The sequence below is a fragment of the Vicugna pacos genome, chromosome 20 (genome assembly GCF_048564905.1).
Source record: "Vicugna pacos chromosome 20, VicPac4, whole genome shotgun sequence".
In the NCBI taxonomy this organism is placed as follows: domain Eukaryota; kingdom Metazoa; phylum Chordata; class Mammalia; order Artiodactyla; family Camelidae; genus Vicugna; species Vicugna pacos.
Window position 1 is genome coordinate 38,361,854 of NC_133006.1, and position 19,662 is coordinate 38,381,515.

Consider the following 19,662-nt stretch of genomic DNA (forward strand, 5'->3'; position numbering starts at 1 on the left):
GAGGAAGATCAAAAGTATATTCTTATTAACGTCACAGCTTCCCATCAGGGAGCCAAGCAATCCACACTCAGCTGTGGGGTCCGTTCTAGTTAAATCAAAGATGAAGTATCTCTTGGTCTCATGAACTGGCTTAAGCTACTTAAAAGGAAAATTTATTAAATTGCTACTATATTCGAAAGGACACAATTTCCAATTTCAGTCAACTATCAAACTCCTACTACATGTACAGAACCATTATGTGCCCTACGCAGGTTCACATAGCTCAACCAAACTTGGCATTAGGTCCTCGAGGAAAAGAGTCTGCACTTGAAAGTGTGTGTGTTTCACTCAGAATATAGCTGACAAGGCAGATGCAGACAGGACTCCACGGTACAAACCTCTCTTTTAATAAGCAACATAAGCCAGTGGTTTCTCACTCCTTCTTATTTTTGTGGCTTATCTGACTTGTACTGAAATACTGACTACAGTCCACATTTAGAAATTAACTTAGATAAAAAAGTTTCCGATATAGCAACTGATAAAATGCTCAGTGAGATAAGGACTGCGTTATGGCTCCATCACTGTGGGGATAATGAGCACCACTAACATAAGTACTGTATTAGTCAAATGCCTGGAAACCTGTTCACCTCCGTTCCTGACTAGGAAATTACAGAATTATGCTCCCTCTAGGTTCATTTATACACAATTAAACAAAAGGCACATGATTTTCCAAGTGCAATAATTTGTGCTTCACTAATGTTTTGAGTAGCGAAGTTGACTTGAATAAAAAGGCTACTGAGATGTTTCAGGTCTCTACTGAGCTTGATGTGTGTACATTTTAGAGATAGGTCTGTTTCAATTCAGTAAGGCAGGCAAAAGGGCATACAATTAAATGGCCTACTTTAAACCAAAGAGAAAATCTGCATGGGTGTAGGACCGTAAGTGAGAGAGAAGGCTGGAAACATTTGGTTTTATACTCCGAGCCATTACATTTTGAGTAAAGAATTCTTGTTCAAAGATGAGGAAAATTCCCCTCACTTTAACAGAAATTACAATGTTTCCCATGCAAATAGAAATCCTCATTTTGTGTCGATATCATATGGTAAATTAACAACCATAGTATCATTCATGTGCAAAATCCATTTACCTTTTTAGCAAGTGGATCATTTGTCCATCTCAAAGGAATTTCTGAGAGTGGAAAAAGCAGAATGTGCCTGTAGAAGAAAATAACAATTCGTACCAAAGAGAGTACCAGGAGTTCAGCTTCTAACTTTACACAAGTTTGCAGATAAATTTATAACTTCACCCAACTTGTCTGTTACGCTTGCTGCTAAAGTTCTGGACAGTCCCCACTTCAATGGGGACCCACTTCCCAAACTGCGTGGTGTACTGGGGACAGTGTTGTATATACCAGAGGTATTCCTTAATCCCTTTGTGGATGGAGACTGAATTTAAAATAGACTAAAATAAACATTCCTGTGTCTTTTGGTTGGTGTGAGAGGAGAGCTGGCAGCGTAAGGGCATGTATGCATGCGTTAACACACATGCACAAACAAATGATATGATGCCCCAGCCAGAATGTTTAGCTGTGGCTCTTCCCTGAGAGACAGTGTCTTTAAAATACATAGTGGGAAGCAGCCTTCTGTATCAATCCAGGGCACCTGAGGTCACGCAGCAAGAGAGGGAATGAGAGGGGGCCAAAGAAAACAGAATCAAGAGGACAACAGTCTTGGTTCCAATCAGCTAGAGACACGTTCTCTACCACAGGTCACGCAAAGGTTTCTGAAACATCAACCTAGGGGATTGTGGGGAAAATCAGCTTCTACGAAGAGGCAAGGTGAGGTCTGAGGCTGTCTTTATGCTCTCTCAGTAAGTATCCTCTCATAGACAGTCTTCTCTGCAGTCCTTCTGAGAATTTTTATCACCTCCAACGCTTGGCGTAGTCAGCAAAGGTGGAGGTCTGTTCTCCTTGGGATCAACACACCTGAAGACTGAAAGGAGACTCTCTGTCTTCAGCTGGCTCTGCAGTCTGTAGGCTTAGCTATAAACTTGATGATGACACTTGGTTACAGCATAGGAGCTTACATTGATGCACCAGTGGCTAGTTTTGAGCAAGAGTGGGTTTGACTTGTGGTTGTCATTTTTAAGAAAAGAGGTGGTAGGTTAATTGTGACTGAGCAGCCTCACCCCTCAATTCCTGGCCACGTTATGCAAGAGACAGGACTACATCCAGCTGCCCTCTGAGAAGGAAGGCGACAATGGTCTCCCTACGCAATGGAACGTGCGCCCTCTGACACACAGGTGCCCAGTCACCGCCAAACAACCCTCTTTTCTTTTCTGCAAGAGTATGAGCTGCCTGAAGGAAGGAAAATGTGTAGTTCTTATCCTCTCTCCGTGTCTGGGACCCTCCTCTTTCTTGCCTTCCTGTCTCCTGGGGAAGAGAGCTAACATCAAAGCTTGTTTGGGTCTTACCTGTGTCTACTAAGGCCGTCTCTGTGTGAAGACCCTCCATCCAGGAAGAAACAAAACTAACCACCAAACCTTCTTCCACTCCTGACACTTAAGTATCATTTCCAAATCAGATTAATTAAAATGGTACGTTAGTAACCTCTATCAGTTATTTGTTCAACTAGAGGCATCAAAGTTGTCGAGTGTCAGCCCACAGAATCCCCTGAGCAGGTGGAAGGTGCCAGGGTTACCGCTTTTAGGGCCGCCTTCCTAGACAAGACCTTCTCCTCCCTTCTAATTTCACTCAAATTTGTTTCGCCAGAGACGGACGTCTTGTCATTGCTTACTTCCTCATTTCATCGTATTTGACAAGACTGCTACACAAAGTCAGTGTTTACTTTCATGATACTGTTTATTTCTAAAGCATATTCAAATACTTCTCTTGCTTAGTGAGATAAAGATTAATACTAGAAGTTAAGGAATTGTTTTTAGGCAAAATGATGTACTGAAGTCAAGTTATCTCTATTTTATTTTCTCAAAAAATGCATTCTAAAGTAAGATTTATTCTTCCAAACTTACTTTTTCTTTTTCTCCCAGGTGAGCCATTAACATCAGTACAACTGATCTCCTTTAGGAAAAGAGCGTCTAAAGAAATGATACAGGCCATTTAAGAGAGCCCCCAGCAGTCTCTGAGTGAGAGCGGGGTCTCTCACTCTTGTTTCTATCTGCTGGAGAGCCTGTTACGGGGCTTGGCACAGCCATCACTAAATCAGAGGCTTAATTTTATCTCTGTTTGCAAATCTGTGTTCAAGTATTACCCCAGTGACATGTTTCCAACCTCGGTTTTACAAACCCCAGAAAGTTTCCAGTTGCTTCAAAGGATACCATAATCTCAAAATTTTCTATTGACAGTGACTTTTTATTCACTTTTAATACTAAAGACTACGATTTGACATGATCCCTTGAAAATGAGAACATATCACTGAAATTTCTTCAATGGTCTTTGTTTGACTATTCTGGAGAATTCATGCCATTTAAAAAATCAATACTTTTTTTTCACAGGCCATATTTTCCAGCAGATCATGATGTGTGAAGTAAGAATGCTTATATACTGCTGCTAATGGTAATTCTGCAAAATGTGTGCAAAATCTTCCATTGTCGCTGCCAATCAATTCATACGGGGTTAAATATGACTTTAAAAGTCAGTCTCATTACTTACTAGTTATATTTGGGGAGTATTTCATTCACTTTATATACAAAGCTATTGTTTGAAACATTGACTGCCAGTTGATGTATCAATGTATGAAGACAGATTTGCCAGTAGGAATCTGGGTAGCCACAACCAGACCAGTAGCTAGCATCCAACATAAATCATTCAATAAATATATGCTACATGAGTAAAAGAAGAAATGAATAAATGGATTAATCTAACACACGTTCCAGATTATGATCTTACTTAGCACTGAATTAGCAACCTCAGAATTAAGTATTTGGAATAAGTGACTGTTCATACTCCTGGATGTATATATATCTTAACATAATGGTGTGTATATATGTGTGTGTGTGCGTGTGTGTGCATGAGCATGTGTGAGTGTATGTGTAGTGGCTTAATACCAATGTATGTTCTCTGACTCCTGAAACAGATTTCTCCAGGGCATAACAATAAGGAATAGGACTAATATATAAGTTTGAAAGTGCACAGCGTGAGACAACCCTTCTCTGGACCCAAAAATCATAGCAAAGTGATGAACTTTATATCCTCTCCTCTCATAGAATACAAGGTCCATGCATTGAAAGTATATGCAGATACTTAGAAAGAGTATAAACTGAGTAAATTTAATTTCCCCGTCTTTTAAAATGAAAAATTAATTTCAGCTGGACCTTGTAATTGATATGCACGAGAACTCACTGCTAACTAGCTCGATTCAGGAGCATTATAATACTGTTTTTCCTTTTTTAATACTGTTCCCCCACTATGCCTAAAAAACAAACATTGCATAATTATTAACCAACTACCCAACCATCCTAAGGAGTCTTTCCTATTTGGAAAGCAGTAACATAACATTGAAAAAAAGTGATGAACTGTGACTTCTTGCCCAAGTCAATGGATCGTACAATCTTTAGAATCAAGCTTTCAACGTGCAGATTAACATTTCCTGAAACATTAAGTCAAGTCATACTGTACACAGGTTGATTACTAGATGTAATCAAAACCAAGCCTGCTGTTTTGAACTAGAATTTTCCAGCCAGAGTAAGCACTATTATTGCCTCCCTTTGTTTTTCCTGCTTTTCATCTGATTCACAGGGTAAGAAAACAAACATAAGCAAGAGAGGGGAAAGTAGGCTAAGTGGGAACTTGCCATAGATCTGGCCTCGTTTCTGTCCTACCTTCTCCATATCACAAATGCACCCCCGGGAACAGGCATCAATGGCATGCAAATCTGATTGCAAAAGTAATAAACAGAACCTACATGGATGCTTCTCTCATAGTTCACTCTGTTAATGTCAGACTGGCAGTTGTCTAAACGTCTCATCTCTCACTGAATCTATAGTAACCCATTTTAGAAATAAGAAAGGGTTAGGGAGTGCAGGGAAGGAGTTGTGGAAGAATGCCATTTTCAGATTTCTTTGGCATTCACAGAAGACTTTATTAATATATGCTGGCAGGCTAAACAAAATAGTCAAAAGAATAGGATTTTTTCTGGATCCATTTTGAGCTGCGATTTGATCCACTTAAATGTTTTCATCAAAATCAAACGGCTACTGGGCTGCTCATTTGCATTCAAAACAAAGATGGGAGAATTGAAAAATAAACACGCACACACACCCAGCGTAATAGTAATAGTAGAATCAGGCTGTCACGCAGCGCCTCTCCTGGTGAGGTCCAGGCGGCAGCAGCAGCGTCTGGGAACCGGCTAGAAACCGCAAGCCTCCGGCCCCCACCGGACCTCCCGAGTCAGGGACTCTGGGAACAGAGCCAGCAGCGCGTTGAAACAAGCCCTCCAGGTGTTCCTGACGCACACTGCAGTTTGAGAACCACTGGACTAAGACATATCCCCCAGGTTTCGAGGAAAGAGCTTCTTTTTCGGGCCTAATTTTCCTAAATTTGAACCAAATAATTTCAAGTAACCAAAAAAAAGAAGCAAGGGAAGTTACGAGCTTTTATTTGCTACTCGAAACAACTGATTTTAGTGTATCATTTAGACAAGAAGAATCATTATAAAGGTGAAAGTAGCAAGAATAAATTATTTTTACAACTAAAGGATAAATAATTTGGGAGTCTTGAAGGTGGACCTAGTTCAGACTTTCTCCAGCTCCGCTATATTGCTAATACGGCCAGTTCATTCTTCGCTGTGGGAAGCTATCCTATGTTACGGGATGTTAACAGCATCCCTGGCCTTCATCTGCTGGGGCCAGAAATAGAGCCCTCTCCCCCAAGGTGTGAAAACTTGAATTTGCAAATGTCCCTTGGGGAGGCAAACTGTCCCCAGGTTGGAACTACTGATCCAGTTGATCATTTAGAAGAAAAATTGTTCACTGACTTTAAAAAACGACATGCATTGGGCACCTCCAATAAGCAAAGCATGCCACATTGCATTGAAGACATTCCACATTGCTGGAGAAACGCTGGTACACCAAAGCGAGCTCTGACATGCAGACAAAATGACTTGGTCATGAGGCACCGTGGTGTCTTGGAAAGAGCAGTGACTAGAACTTAGGTGACGTGGCTTGTTGTCTTATCTGGGTTACTAATTTGTTGTACAGTCTTAGGAAATCATTGAATCTTTTGGGGTTATTTCCTAATATGCAAACCGAGGCTGGTGGGTTACATGATCCCTGCGATGACCTCTGTTTTTTAAAGTGCTATCAATTATATATATATCAGTCACACCCAAGTGTAATTGATACTTGGTTAATAGTTTTTAAGAGCCATGCTAAGGACGTATGTTATCTCTTTAACCTTCCCAAATCCACGTGAAAGACGTTATTTCCATTTTTAAAACAGAGGCATTAAGCCCCAGTCCCACTGCCTAACTCCCCACAGCCACACACAGCATCCAGACATCATGACTAGGGCCAGGGTCTTCACACTGCATCATGTCTGTACCAAAGCTGATCACTGGGAGGATGTGGGATGGTTACCACAAAAAGACACTAGAGGAAAACCAAAGTCAGCACCAGCTATTCTGAAAGAACAAGAAGGTTTACTTTTGATAGAATTAATCAAAATGAAGACAAAAATAACACAGGTATGGGGATAAGGCGGGTTGCTAGTTTTCACTCTACAAAGGATTTACGGCGCACTTGCGACTCATAAGCATTATGCTAGTGCTCCAGGATATGGAAGTCTCTAGACCTTGACTGCTCTTGAGTTTAGCAGTCTGCACAACACACAGTCCCTGGAAGAGCACCCTGGTTGGTGTTCCTTTAAGCATCAGTGAGAGAAATACAGGCCCTGGTCCACTGGACAGGCCCTCTCTCTGTCGCACTCTTAAGGAAGCCGATGGAGAATGAAATTGCAGTAGGTGAAGACAACCATAAAAACATCTGCATGGAGCAGATCTGCATGCCTATTAACCCCTTTTGAACGAAAAGCCAAGGCATAAAAATTCTCAGGTTTGCTAACAGACCTTTATTTATCCCTATCCTCACTGCCTCCAGAGGCAGAACTCACCCCGGGGCCACATAACCGCTTCTCACTTACACAGTGGCCCAAGGATCCTGCTGGGTATGTTAAAGGGATCCTCCGCTTCCACTTTTAACCCCACCAGGTACAGCTCCTGAGAACCTGAGCACAAGTTCTTACCCAACTGCTTTTCAGAAATGGTACTATGGGAATCAGTTCATCCCAATTCATGAAATCATAGCTAATTATTTTATTGAAATTTTTCACATCAAAGTTGACCTTAGGAAGACACGAGGGGAGAAAAGGAGGCTCGTATCAATGTTCACGTACTTTTAACATCAAAATCACCCACAAGTTGCCGATGTGAAGCATAACTGTTCGAAATTGGTATTATTAGAGGATTGAAAAAAATGAGGTGAAATTGCTTACCTAATTTATTGCAGAAAATTAAGTGAATCTCAGCCAATATGCCATTGACCTATATGTCAGAAATCACACTCTTTTTGCTCTCTCACAAAACCCATGACTTATCTAGCATTTCTCAGACCTTGTCTGACAATGACTTACTCAAAATCCAGCGGTGCTTTCAGGGTCCCGTTTCTGCTTTCATTACTTTAACAAGAAGGATCCTGAAAACAACAAACAAAAAAGCATCCAGGTGAGTTTCACTGGTTTTGTTTTATTTTTCCGAACTTAAGAATAAAAGGCTTTGTCAGTTAACGTGTACACAGACCACAGGGCCGTTGTGAGGCTTGGCTGCCGGCTGAGCGCTGGAACGGTGCTTTCAGCATTATTAGTATTCTTCATGGCTGTTTGTTGTCTGCTGGGGCAATTATCTTGCTTTAATTTAGGTCACTAATGATGTTATGAGATAGTTTGATGGTGGTGTAATTTCTTTTGATGTTGTTTTTGTTGCTATTGCTTATATCAACTCATTCTGATTCCATAAAAGACTGAATTCTATACCCACCGAGGGAGGGTGTCGAGGAGAGGGTGGGGGGGCACAGAAGAGGGAGGGAGGTGGAGAATGCAGCGAGTGGCAGGGCTGGGCATTAGGATCTGGCAGCGGAGCTTCCACGATGAGAATTTTCTGCTGTGCCCTCCGCTTCTCTCCCAGCACGAGAGCTGAAGGCTGGGAGCTCACACCACGCTGCTCCATGCCTTGTCAGCTTTGAAATTATTTCCGACAGGCTACCAAAACAATTGGTCCCTCACTTCTGCAGCTTTTACACTAGTTGAAGTCTAATTTATAAGATAGATCATTCGCTTCAGTGATTCCATCTCTGATCTTCCTAAGCTGTCCTACGCAGAGACCTCATTTGTGGAAAACAGAGGTTTCCCAAACCTACCTCCTCCACTCTCCTTCCCCTTCCCCCACCTGGCCCCCTTAAATGGACAACTTGGAGGCTCCGATGATTACTGTTCAATATAAATTCTTTCCTGGGTGCTCAGCTTTATTTATTTATTTCAATTGAATGTGAAGCCATAGTATTTGGCTGAATTTCATACGTACTGGTTCTAAATGTGATTTAACAGAAACCAGCTCCAGAATGTTCTATTCTGACTCATTCCATCCTTCTGCGTACTGAAGGAGGGATGTCTCTGGGTTCACCTACAGAGACAGTCCAGTCTGCTGTCCAACCTGGGTCTCCTGACACTCTGCCCACCAGGAGAGCTGCTGTGGATACAGAAACACAATTCAGAATTCTTAGCAAATTCCCTGGCAGATGAGAACCAATCAAAAAGATCGACAAGATAAATGAAATACTTAATACTTTGAAATACCGTTATTTAGATGACATTATGTAGAAAATGCGATTCCTTAGAAATATTGCTATTTAGAAGTAACACTCCAGAAATATGAGCAAATCAATCAAATAGCATAAAAGGCTGAGAAGTGATGTCAGCAAAAAGGAAGCTCAGGAACTTCCACTGCTTGCCCTTCAAAAAAACCCATCAACCTGAACAACTCTGCACACCAAATACTTTCAAAAGAATCAAAAATTCCAGGTGAGGGATTACAGTATCTGGGTGAAGCACAGAAATAAGAAAGGATGTACGGAGGAGGGAAGGAAAGAGAGATTCACCGAACCTCGGCAATCCCTCCCCCAAGCCCCGACAGCCCCGCCTGGGAAGAGACACCCTCCCCACGGGGGAAGGAGCGCAGAGTGCGTGCTGGGCTTCACTCCAGACCCCAGAGCCTGCCCCGCTCAGCGCCAGGCTGACCCCCAAAGCCCTATGTGGCTCTCTGCAGGCTCCCCTGAACCCAGACTCCCCACCTTGGCACCTGCCAGCTGATTCTGGTGGCCCCAGGTGGGCATCCTCGGCAGCAAGTTCCCACTGGGCTTCCCCGAAGCCAGACTCTGGCTCACCTTGTGCCCGCCTCCTCCAGTGACCCAGGTGCTTTCCACTGCCCCTGGCAGCTCCCACAGCAGGAATTCCGTGATATCAGGCCCCCAACAGTTTCCCATGGAGAACCTTTTCACCCTGGTCACTCCCTTCTCTAGGTGCCCCTGGCGCCTGCCTACTCCAGCAGCCCCAGGCAGCACCCATGGCACCAAGCTCCCAGCGGGCTCTTCACAGGTCAAGAAACTGGCTCACTCCATGCCTACTGACTCCAAAAGGCCCGTGCAGCTTTGACGACACCAGGCTCCCAGTGCACCTCCAGAACCCAGGTCTCCAACACCCCCTTCTCCGGGCCTCGAAGACACAGCAAGGAAAGGGACACCTTCCCTGCGGGAGAAAAGAGTAAAGTAGTGCCTGACTTCACAGCACACTCCAAAGGTAGCCTATCCCAGCATCAGGTCAACTTTTGCAGCCCTAGGTAGCTCCCTGCGGGCTCCCACCAACCCAGGTCCTCCCTTCATTGTATAAGCTGCCAGCTCCAGGGAGCCTTTTACAGGTAGCTCCTTCTACACTGGGCCCCTAGCTGGCTCCTGTAAATCAGGAAACTCACTTACCCCAGGGCCTGCTCACTCTGGTGGCCCCAGGCACCTCCCACAGCTCCTAGCAGCTGCTCTGGCAGGGATCCCGGCAGACCCACAGGAACCTGTGCCCTGTCGCCTCCAGGCCACCTGACAGTTCTACTGGCCCCATCAGCTCCCACAGTTCCAGCAGCTTCACTGGCTCCAGGATCACAGAGGGCCCCTGCAAACTCCATTTTCTGACCACGGGGCACACCAGCCAGCCCCAGCAGCCCCAGAGAATCCAGTGGCCAGAGATGGCCTTTGCAGCTCGAGAAAGCGTCCAAAGCTTCAGACCACTAGAGGGCGCCAGTGAACCAAGGTCTTCCATCCACGGCAGCATCTGCCAGCTCCCACGGCCCCAGGCTCCAGGCTCCTGGCCCACATAACTCAGTACCACTCCTGTGGCACCAGGCTCCTGGAGGGTTCTCGGGAGCCCACATTCCTGACTCACCACAGCACTGGCCAGCTCTCACGGCCCAAGGCAGCTCCCAGCAAGCACCAGCAAACCCAGGATCCTGACAGCCCATACCAGACAGCCCCCTGCAGCCCTGAGTGAGTCTTGTGGTCCCTGGCTCCCAGTCAATACCTACGAACTCAGGCTCAGTGGTGCACCCATGAACCCAGTGTTCAGGGTGAGGACTTCTGTCCCAGGCTTCCTACCCTCTCCAGCACTAGGCTGCCCAAGGACTCCAGCAGCAAGCTTTCTTGCCAGCACCACCAGACTGCCCACCCAGAATCTCTGGATGGGATGACTGGTGAAGAGATTTGCCAGCGATCCTCAAATGTGCAAACATCAGTGCAAGGCCACAAGGATCATGAACAGTCAAGGAAACAAGATACCACCAAAGGAAATGAATAAAAGTCTAATGACTGACCCTAAAGAAATGGAGACCTAAACTGCCTGACAAAGAGTAAAGAATAAGTCTCTTACAGAAACTCAGTGAACTACAAGAAAAGACAGACAGACAACTAAGTGGTACTAGAAAAGCAAGAATTCAATAGAGGGCTTCAAGAACAGACTCTGCTAAGCAGAAGGAAGAATGTGTGGACTAGGGGACAGGTCTTTTGAAATCAGTCAGAGAAGCTAAGAGAAAACAGAAGGAAAAGTGGGGAAGAGAGCTATGTGAATTGTGGGATACCACAAAGGAAACAATCTGTGCATTCCTGGAGTCCCAGGGAGGAGAGCGGGAGAAAGGAGGAGGGGGCTTATTTAAAGAAATAATACCTGAGAACTTGCAAAATCTGGGGGGAGATTTTGATAACCAAGTTCACAAAGCTAACAGTCACCCCATAAAACCTACTCAAAACCATCTTCTTCAAGATTCTTCATAATAAAACTGCCTAAAATCTGAGAAAAAGAGACAACTTTGGAAGAAGCAAGAGAAAAAAAAAAAAAACACAACTAACATTCTCACATACAAGGGAACTCCCGTAAGGCTACCAGTGAATTTTTCACAGAAACCTTTCCGTCTAGGACAGAGCGGGATAATACATTCAAAGTGCTGAGATAAAAAAAACTGCCAACCAAGAATATTTTACCCAGTGAGGCTGTTTTTCAGAATTGACCTAAATAAATAAATAAATAAATAAAAGTTTTCCCAAACAAATCAAAGCTGAGGGAATTAATTACCACTAAATCTACCCACAAGAAATGCTGAAAGAAGTTTTTCAAGTTGAAATAAAAGGATGAGAACTAGTAACAAGAAAGTATATGAAAATATAAAATACGCTGGTCAAGTTAAGCGTATAGTCAAATTCAGAATATTCTAATATTATTATATGATGGCAATAATCACTGAACTCTAATATAAAGGTAGGACAAAAATATTAAGAATAATTGTGGCTACAATAATTTGTATGGATACACAATAAAAAAAGAGGTAAAGTACGATATCAAAAACATACTACAGGAGAGAGAGGTAAAAGAGTAGAGTTTTGTATACAGTGACATTATCAACATAAAGTAGACTGTTACAAATGTTTTATGTAAACCTGAGGAATATCACAAAGCAAAATCCTACAGTAGAGTCATTAAAAGATAAAGGAATTAAAGCATACCACTATGAAAAATAGTCAACCCACAAAGAACGCAGCAAAAGATGAGGAAAGAAACATGGAACTACAAACAAGTAGAAAAGAATCAGCAAGATTGTTATAGCAGGCAGATAGCTAGACATGAGCAGAGAAAGGGGGACACAGACCAAATGGCAGGAACTGGGCAGAAAGGAGGGGTGCAGGCCAAATGCAGGAAACCACACATCATGTGAGCACCAGGGGTCCTTGGGCCGAGAAAGAAAAGCAGGAACCTTGGGGCTGATAAGGGATCATGCCTTTTGGGGTGACAAGTGGCCTGGAGAAGAACAAAGAAAGGTGAGAAAAGGCAGGAATTTCTAGTGTCCGAATGTAACCTTTTGCTCATTATGCCATTTCAATAAAATTAGCCTTGCAGATCAGAAGTACCCATCATGCACCAACGCCATGACACTTCCGATCCAGACTAAATAAAGACAAAAATCCCTCCTCCCTTTGGGAAGGTGGAGTTGGGATGACAATCAGGGAATACGACCCCAAACCCTTTCCTCCCCAGTGAATATTCCGCCCATTCATTTTTACACCCAATGTAACTAACTTGCCAAAGAAACTCAGGGCAGCCGCTCACCTGAGTCTGCCCACTCCCCCTGAGAGTGTATTATCCATCCTTTAATAAATTCTCATTTTACTTTTTTTTTTTTAACCTCTAAGTCTTGTCTCTGAATTCGTTCTGGGACGGGACAAGAACCTGGAACACCGGTTGCATCTATCGACAACAATATGACATAGTCAGTTCTTATCTATCAATAATTTCTTTAAACGTAAATGGAATACATCCATCAATCAAAAGACATACAGTAGATGAATAGATTGGAAAAAAAAACAAGACACAACTATATGCTGCTTACAAGAGACTCACTTCAGCTTTAAGGACACAGACAGGTTGAAAGGAAAAGCATGGAAAAATATATTCCATGCAAATGGAAACTAAAAGCAAGCTGGAGTAGCTATACCTGAGCTAAGAATAGAAGCTCAAATAAATAAATAAAAATCAACAATATGAGAGGAGACATACAAGTGATATGACATATACAAAAGATCAAAAGAGACTACTATGAGCCACATGCCAATAAAGTGGGTAAACTAGAAGAAATGGATAAATTCACAGAAATACATAACTTACAAAGACAGAATCAGCAACAAACAGAAAATCTGAACATAGCAATAATGAGCAAAGAAATTAGATCAATTGTCAAAAACTTTCCAACAAAGCAAACCAAACATCAGACGGTTTCACTGATGAATTCTGTGAAACTTTTAAGGAAGAATTAACATCAGTTCTTTTCAAACTCCCTCCAAAAAATGAAAAATGAAAAAAAGTATATATACAATGAAATATTATTCAGGTATTTAAAAAAGGAAATTCTGCCATTTGCAACAACATGGATAGATCTTGATGGCACTATGCTAGTGAAATAACAGAGACAGAGAAAGACAAATACTGTATGTTCCTACTTCTATTCAGACTCTTTAGAAAAAGTTGCACTCATAAAAATAAAGAGTAGGACAGTAGGGGCTTGGCAGTGGGGAAATGAGGAAATGTTGGTCAAAAGGTACTAAGTCCCAGCTATAAGATAAAACTGCATGATGAACACAATTAATAATACTGTATTCTATCCTTCAAAGCTGTTAAGAGAGTAGATGGATCTTAAACATTATCACCACACACATACAAAATCATGATTATATGAAGGGGTGGAGATGTTAACTAACCTTATTCTGGTAATCATTTTTATGTGTGTGTGTGTGTGTGTGTATAAATGTATATCTGATAAGCCCACAGAAAATATTATGTATACATATATACACACGTAAAACATACAATCACATTGTACAACTAAAACTTAAATATATGTCTGTAATATCTCTATAAAGCTGGGGAAAAAGTTGAGCTGTATACTTTGGGTTGTACAGTACATCCTGGGAAGCAGTGAATTCTATACTCTGCATCTCCACCCAGAACTGCTTAAAAGCCATACACAGTGCAGTTCAGAGAGCATTCCAGTTAACACACATTTTACAGTTTTCCTGTAATCACAGGAGTACACTGACTGCTACACAGGACTGCTTTACGCTTCTGTTCCAAATGCTGGCCAGGAAAGCTAATTTCTCCACACCTGATTCAGAAGCCATCGACCCCAGTGGCCACTGTCCTCAGGAGCCTGCCTTTCTACTTCCCCAGGTTTGTCTACCTACTGGGGCAGGTGCACATTCAGGTACTGGAAGACGTGGGAGAGTAGTTGTCGGTGTTACTGGTCTGTGGCTCCTCTGAGGTTATAAAAGAAGATTATTACTTCTGAAAATTCTGTCAGAGTTCTACTATTCAATATTTATTGAATCATTAGCTGTTTAAGGTGATGGAAGTAAAGGTCTCATGCTCTTTACTGGTGGAGTAAATATTTTTTAAACTAGAATATTAGCTTTTTATTTCAAATTTCTTCCTGGCATATTCTTTTTCAATGAAGTTTTAGTTTTACACAAAAATAGTTTTTTGAACTTAAGAATAATTAAACAAGAGTAAAAGGATTAAGGTTGTCCAAAATATGAACATGTGAACACCACACATGGTCAATGTAACGCTTTTAAACCAGCAAGTAAACATGAAAATGAGAGCATGAATCCAAGGAAAGAGGCGGCAACTTACAAGTCAGAAACTCTGCTAGGCACTCAAGTCAAACCTCTCATGAAATTTATATTCTTTACGTGTGGCCAGGCCAGGAAAATCAACGTTTTTCGAGGAATATGTTAAATAAACCATAAGGACGAGACACTTTTGAAAACTGCCTGGCATACTTAGCTGAGTCACTGAATAGGCCAGTCTGATACATGGCATGCTGACCACGTGACCAGCTGTAACAGGGCAACCATGAGTTACCTGATTTACACTCAGTTGCCAAGTGAGGTGGCTTGGGAACATTCCTTCGCTGGTTAAATCAGTTTGAGACTGGAAACCCAACAATTTTATTCTTAGTGTCAATTCCCTAAGCTTTCGTATCTTTTGGAAATTTTTCCTGTTTGCTTAATAAAATACTCCAATGCTACATTTTCACGTTAACAGGCAAACCAAGCTAGAAAGAAAAAAAAAGAAACAGGCGTTAGACACAACAGCACTCCACGCCAGCTTGGTTTTGTGGAGTCTTGTTTAAAGAGAACTTCCAAATTCCAGCTGTGTGCTGGTTAAACGTCTCCTTAAGCGAAGCTGACAGAGGGAGAACAGGTTCCAATTAGTAAGGGTTTCCTCTCCTTTCTTTGCATCTGATAAGTTAACATCTGTGCCTTCTGATAAGGCACGCTCATTTTTTCAGTGGCATTTGCACTATTCATTAGTTCCCTTTTAGTACAAATAGCTGCCTCTGAAAGTGCCCCAGGGCTACAATGAATTGTTGGACAGGTGGTAGAGAGGCATCACCTGAGAAGGAAGCCTCCCCAGGTATACATTTGGTTTTCCACATTAACGACATACATTGAAACATGAAAGTAAACTCTGTTAGTCACACTGGGTGTTTTAATACTCCCAAATAGTGATTCACTTAGTATAATAAGAATATGATGATACTGATGATGGTGAATTACTCATTCGTAGTGATCTGCTTATTCCTTTCAAGGTACCCTTAAGTATTTAAAAAGACACTATAGTTTTTTTTCTTTTTATTTTTTTTCCTTTTTTCCTTGTGATTATGTGTCTTGGACCGGAGAAAATTTTTTCTTACCCTCATTCCCAAATGTCAGGCCTTCAGGGTATATTTTCATTTGCAGAATTTTTGTCCCTCGTCTCATTTTTTTGCCAACTTCCCTTGCTCTGTCATGTCTGACAGTGTCCTCTGGAGCCTCCATCTGTCAGCAAGCACCTCTATCCTTCTGTTCCTTCACATAAACTTCCTTCCCCCCTGTCTTAAAGGAATTTGGGAAACACTGGTTCCCTTAGAGACAGTCCTTTTACTGAGAGGTCGCTGGCTCTCACAAGCACAACCCCTAATTACCATAAGGCCAAAAGGTGATGTGTCTGACGCACCAACCAATTGTGCAGGCTTCTGCTACCCAATTATTTCACAATACTCAGTCAATCTTTTCTCTATCTACTCACAGAATCTTTTAAAAGCACAAGCCTATTTAGCTCTAACAGGACTACTAGAAGTTCTGGCCCAGAACTTTGTCTTTGAGGTATTTCCCTCCTTACATAGCTGATAGTCCTAATCATCTATTTGCCCCAGAGGCGATCCCTTATTTTTAACCACAGAAATATTTCTATCAAAGGAACACTACAGGGGTTTGAAAGACAGGTTCCAGGCACAATAAAGGTCTTCAGCAGTCAACTACCAATTCATTGCAGCAGGCACCCTTTTCTTGTCATTGGGCAAACAGTGATGGCCCAGTATTTTTCCCCCAGAGAGAATCAGAAATACCAAAGGACTGAGAAGCTGTTTTTCATTTAATGGTGACACGATTTAAGTATCTATAGAGTCCAGGTGACTGTGACTCTATCGTGATGGGTGGAGAACCTATTTCACATTCTTCGCAGCTCCAGAAGGCCATCACTCAAAATACCACTTAGTTACTGGTCAGGCAAAAGATGTGAAATGTTTGTCCTAAGATTTGATGGCAAGCACAGAGAGAGAAGAGGGCACCAAGTCCGATGTGAAACAGGCTTCAACTGAAAGCTGTAGCTAGCACGTATGAGAGGCAGGACCTCACAGAAGCATTGCAGAAGTAATGTTCCGTACGTAGAAGGCTCCAGGTCAGTATTTCTTTAAATGTGGACAAGACTGGGAACTTTTAGTGTGAGGAGATGTCAGCAATTCCTCTTCTCCCAAAACTACTATGACACTGGACAAAATTGTCAAAAATGATCACTCCACAGCTCTGGAAAAAGCAAATGGGAAGGCATTTATTCATGAAAAGTCCTCCAGCTCCAGGTGACAGTGAAGGGTGTACTTTCCCGGGAAATTCCGCCTGGGGATGTCCCATTTTCCCCTTCCTCCAGTTCAGCGGAGGTAGGAGTGCTGTTAAGACAGGGCTGGCTGGACAAATGAGCAGCTCTGTTGCTAGACAGGGCTAATCTGATCTGGCACAAGGCAAAAATCCTATACCTGGGGGCACTGTCAATAAAAGCAATGAACTCAGTAGGAAACAAAAAGGGAAAACAATGAAGGAGAGTTCTGCTTTGGGTGAGCAGCAGAATGGTAAGTAGCCATGTAACCCGGAGACGTTGCATATAAGGCGACCACAGAGGGACTAAGTCAGCTCCCTGCATAGGTCTGGCTGACTGGGAGGCTGTATACCATTTAAATGCATGCCTCAAGCCACGTCCAGACCTAGCAGGAGAGGTTGGAAGCCCTCCTGGCATGACGTGCTTGAGCACAAAATCTGGCCAAACGTGGCTCACCAGGAAATCATGCCGACACTGGTGTGACACTTAGGATGTGAGGCCATAAAATAAAAATAGTAATAATTTTTAAAAAAAATGAAGAGAGAGACAGTGGTCACATACTGTAAGGAAAGAACAACCACACAGATATAGTCCCGGCAAATTTCTAGAAAAAAAAAAGAACAAAACAGAAACAATCACAAGAGTAGCTTCAATAAACTATCTAAAATTTCAATGTTTTCAGTCAAAAATTATAGAGCATGCAAACAGGAAAGTGTAAGCAATACAGAGAGGGAAAAAGTAACAAAAATTGTATATGAGTGGGTAAAAATGTTGTTTTTTCAAAGTCTTCAGAACAGCTATAATACATATGCATATTCAAAGAATTAAAGGAACATACAACAATGATGGATCAACAAATAGAAATAATAATGAAGAATGGAAAGTATAAAAAGAACCAAGTGGAAATTCTGAGGTTGAAAAGTACAAAACCTAAGATGAAAAACTTCCTACATGAGCTCAACAGCAGGTAAGAGAGAGCAGAAGCGAGACTCTCTGAGCCTAAAGAAAGAACTCCAGAAATTATCCAAACTGAAAACCAGAAGCAAAAAGACTGAATAAAAACGAACAGAGAATCAGAGACTTGTAGGACAACTGCAAGCCTGCCGATAAACAGGTGTAATAGAAGTTCCAGAAAGAAAGATAGAGAGGAAGGGGCAGGAAAAGTATGTAAGGAACAAATGCTTATAATTTCCACAACTGGAGGAAAGAAATTACTATACAGATTCAAGAGATTCAATAAACCACAAAGGATAAATACACATCATGGATAAACTGCTGAAAGAGAAAGACAAAAGAGAGAAAATCCTAAAAGCATCAAGAAAAAATTGACTTGTGTGCACAAGAACATCACCAAAATTAAAAGCTGACTTTTTATCAAACACAATGGAGGCCTGGAAGTAGTGAAATGGCAAAACTAAAGTCCTAAAAACAAAATAAACTTGTCAACCAAAATTCTACCTTCAACAATACTGCTCTTTAAAAATGAAGGAAGAACAAAGTCACTCCTAGACAAAGCATGGCCGGGCGAACTGACTACTGGAAGAACAGCTTTAGATGGAACACTAAACAAAGTCCTCCAGACTGAAAGAAGTACACCAAATGGTAAACTCAAATCAGGAAAAAGACACAAAGAGCAGTGGAAATGGAAAATATAGGGTAACTATAGAAGAGTGCACAACCATTTTTTTTCACTTAAAAATTATTTCAAAGCCATACGCAGTAAACATAGCATTATATTTCATGGCTTTGTAACACATACACATGTAATACATATACAACAATCAGCACTGTAAGGAATGGAAAGGAAATGGAGCTATACTGGAGAAAAGTTGCTGCATTTTACTGGAAATAAGTCAGTGTTAACCGAACGTAGACTGTGAAAAGTCAAGACACACAGTGTAATCCCTGGAGCAACTACTATAAAACTAACTGAAAAAGTCTACAGGACACCAAAATTTTACACAAAAAATACATTTTTAACATAAACTAAAGCAATAAAAGGGGAACAAAAATTAGACATAGAAAATAAATGAGAAATCAGAAGAAAACTCCATCCATATCAGTAATCCCATTAAATGAAAATGAACAAAGCACTCTAATCAGGAAGCACAGATTGTAACCCTGGATGAAAAAAAATCAAGATCCAACTGTCTACAAGAAAAGCACATTAGAATCAGAGGCACAAATAGGTTATATGTAAAGGACAGAAAAAGATATACTATGGAAACAGCAGCCATAAGAGAGCTGGAGTATCTATGTTAACACCAGAAAAAATAGGCTCTAACACACACACACACAAAAATGTTACCAGAGGTAAGGTGAAATAGACAATTCAACCATCATAATCAGAATTCAATATCCTAACCTCGATATTTCATCATAGAACTAGACAGAGAATAAATAGTACAGTTTAACAATACTGTCACCACCATGACCCAACTGATGTTTATAGAACAGTATACAAAGGAACTTTGGAACACAATTAAAAAAAAAAAACACACATGTAGAATAGTCTCTAAGCTAGACCAAACCAAATGCTAGGTTATAAAACAACTCTCAGTATACTTTAAATGGACTGAAATTATTCAAAATATGTTCTCCAACCACAATGAAATAAAATTATA

General features: G+C 41.6%; 1 long non-coding RNA gene across 5 annotated transcripts in view; it reads right to left on the reverse strand.

Annotated features, from left to right (window-relative positions):
* Positions 1–19,662, reverse strand: part of LOC107033041 (uncharacterized) — a 283,934-nt gene that overhangs the window by 227,086 nt on the left and 37,186 nt on the right. For all 5 annotated transcript variants that reach the window (XR_012062417.1, XR_012062416.1, XR_012062415.1 and 2 more), the window contains one exon: positions 7,622–7,683. This is a non-coding gene — a long non-coding RNA (uncharacterized lncRNA). The remainder of the gene's footprint in view (positions 1–7,621; positions 7,684–19,662) is intronic.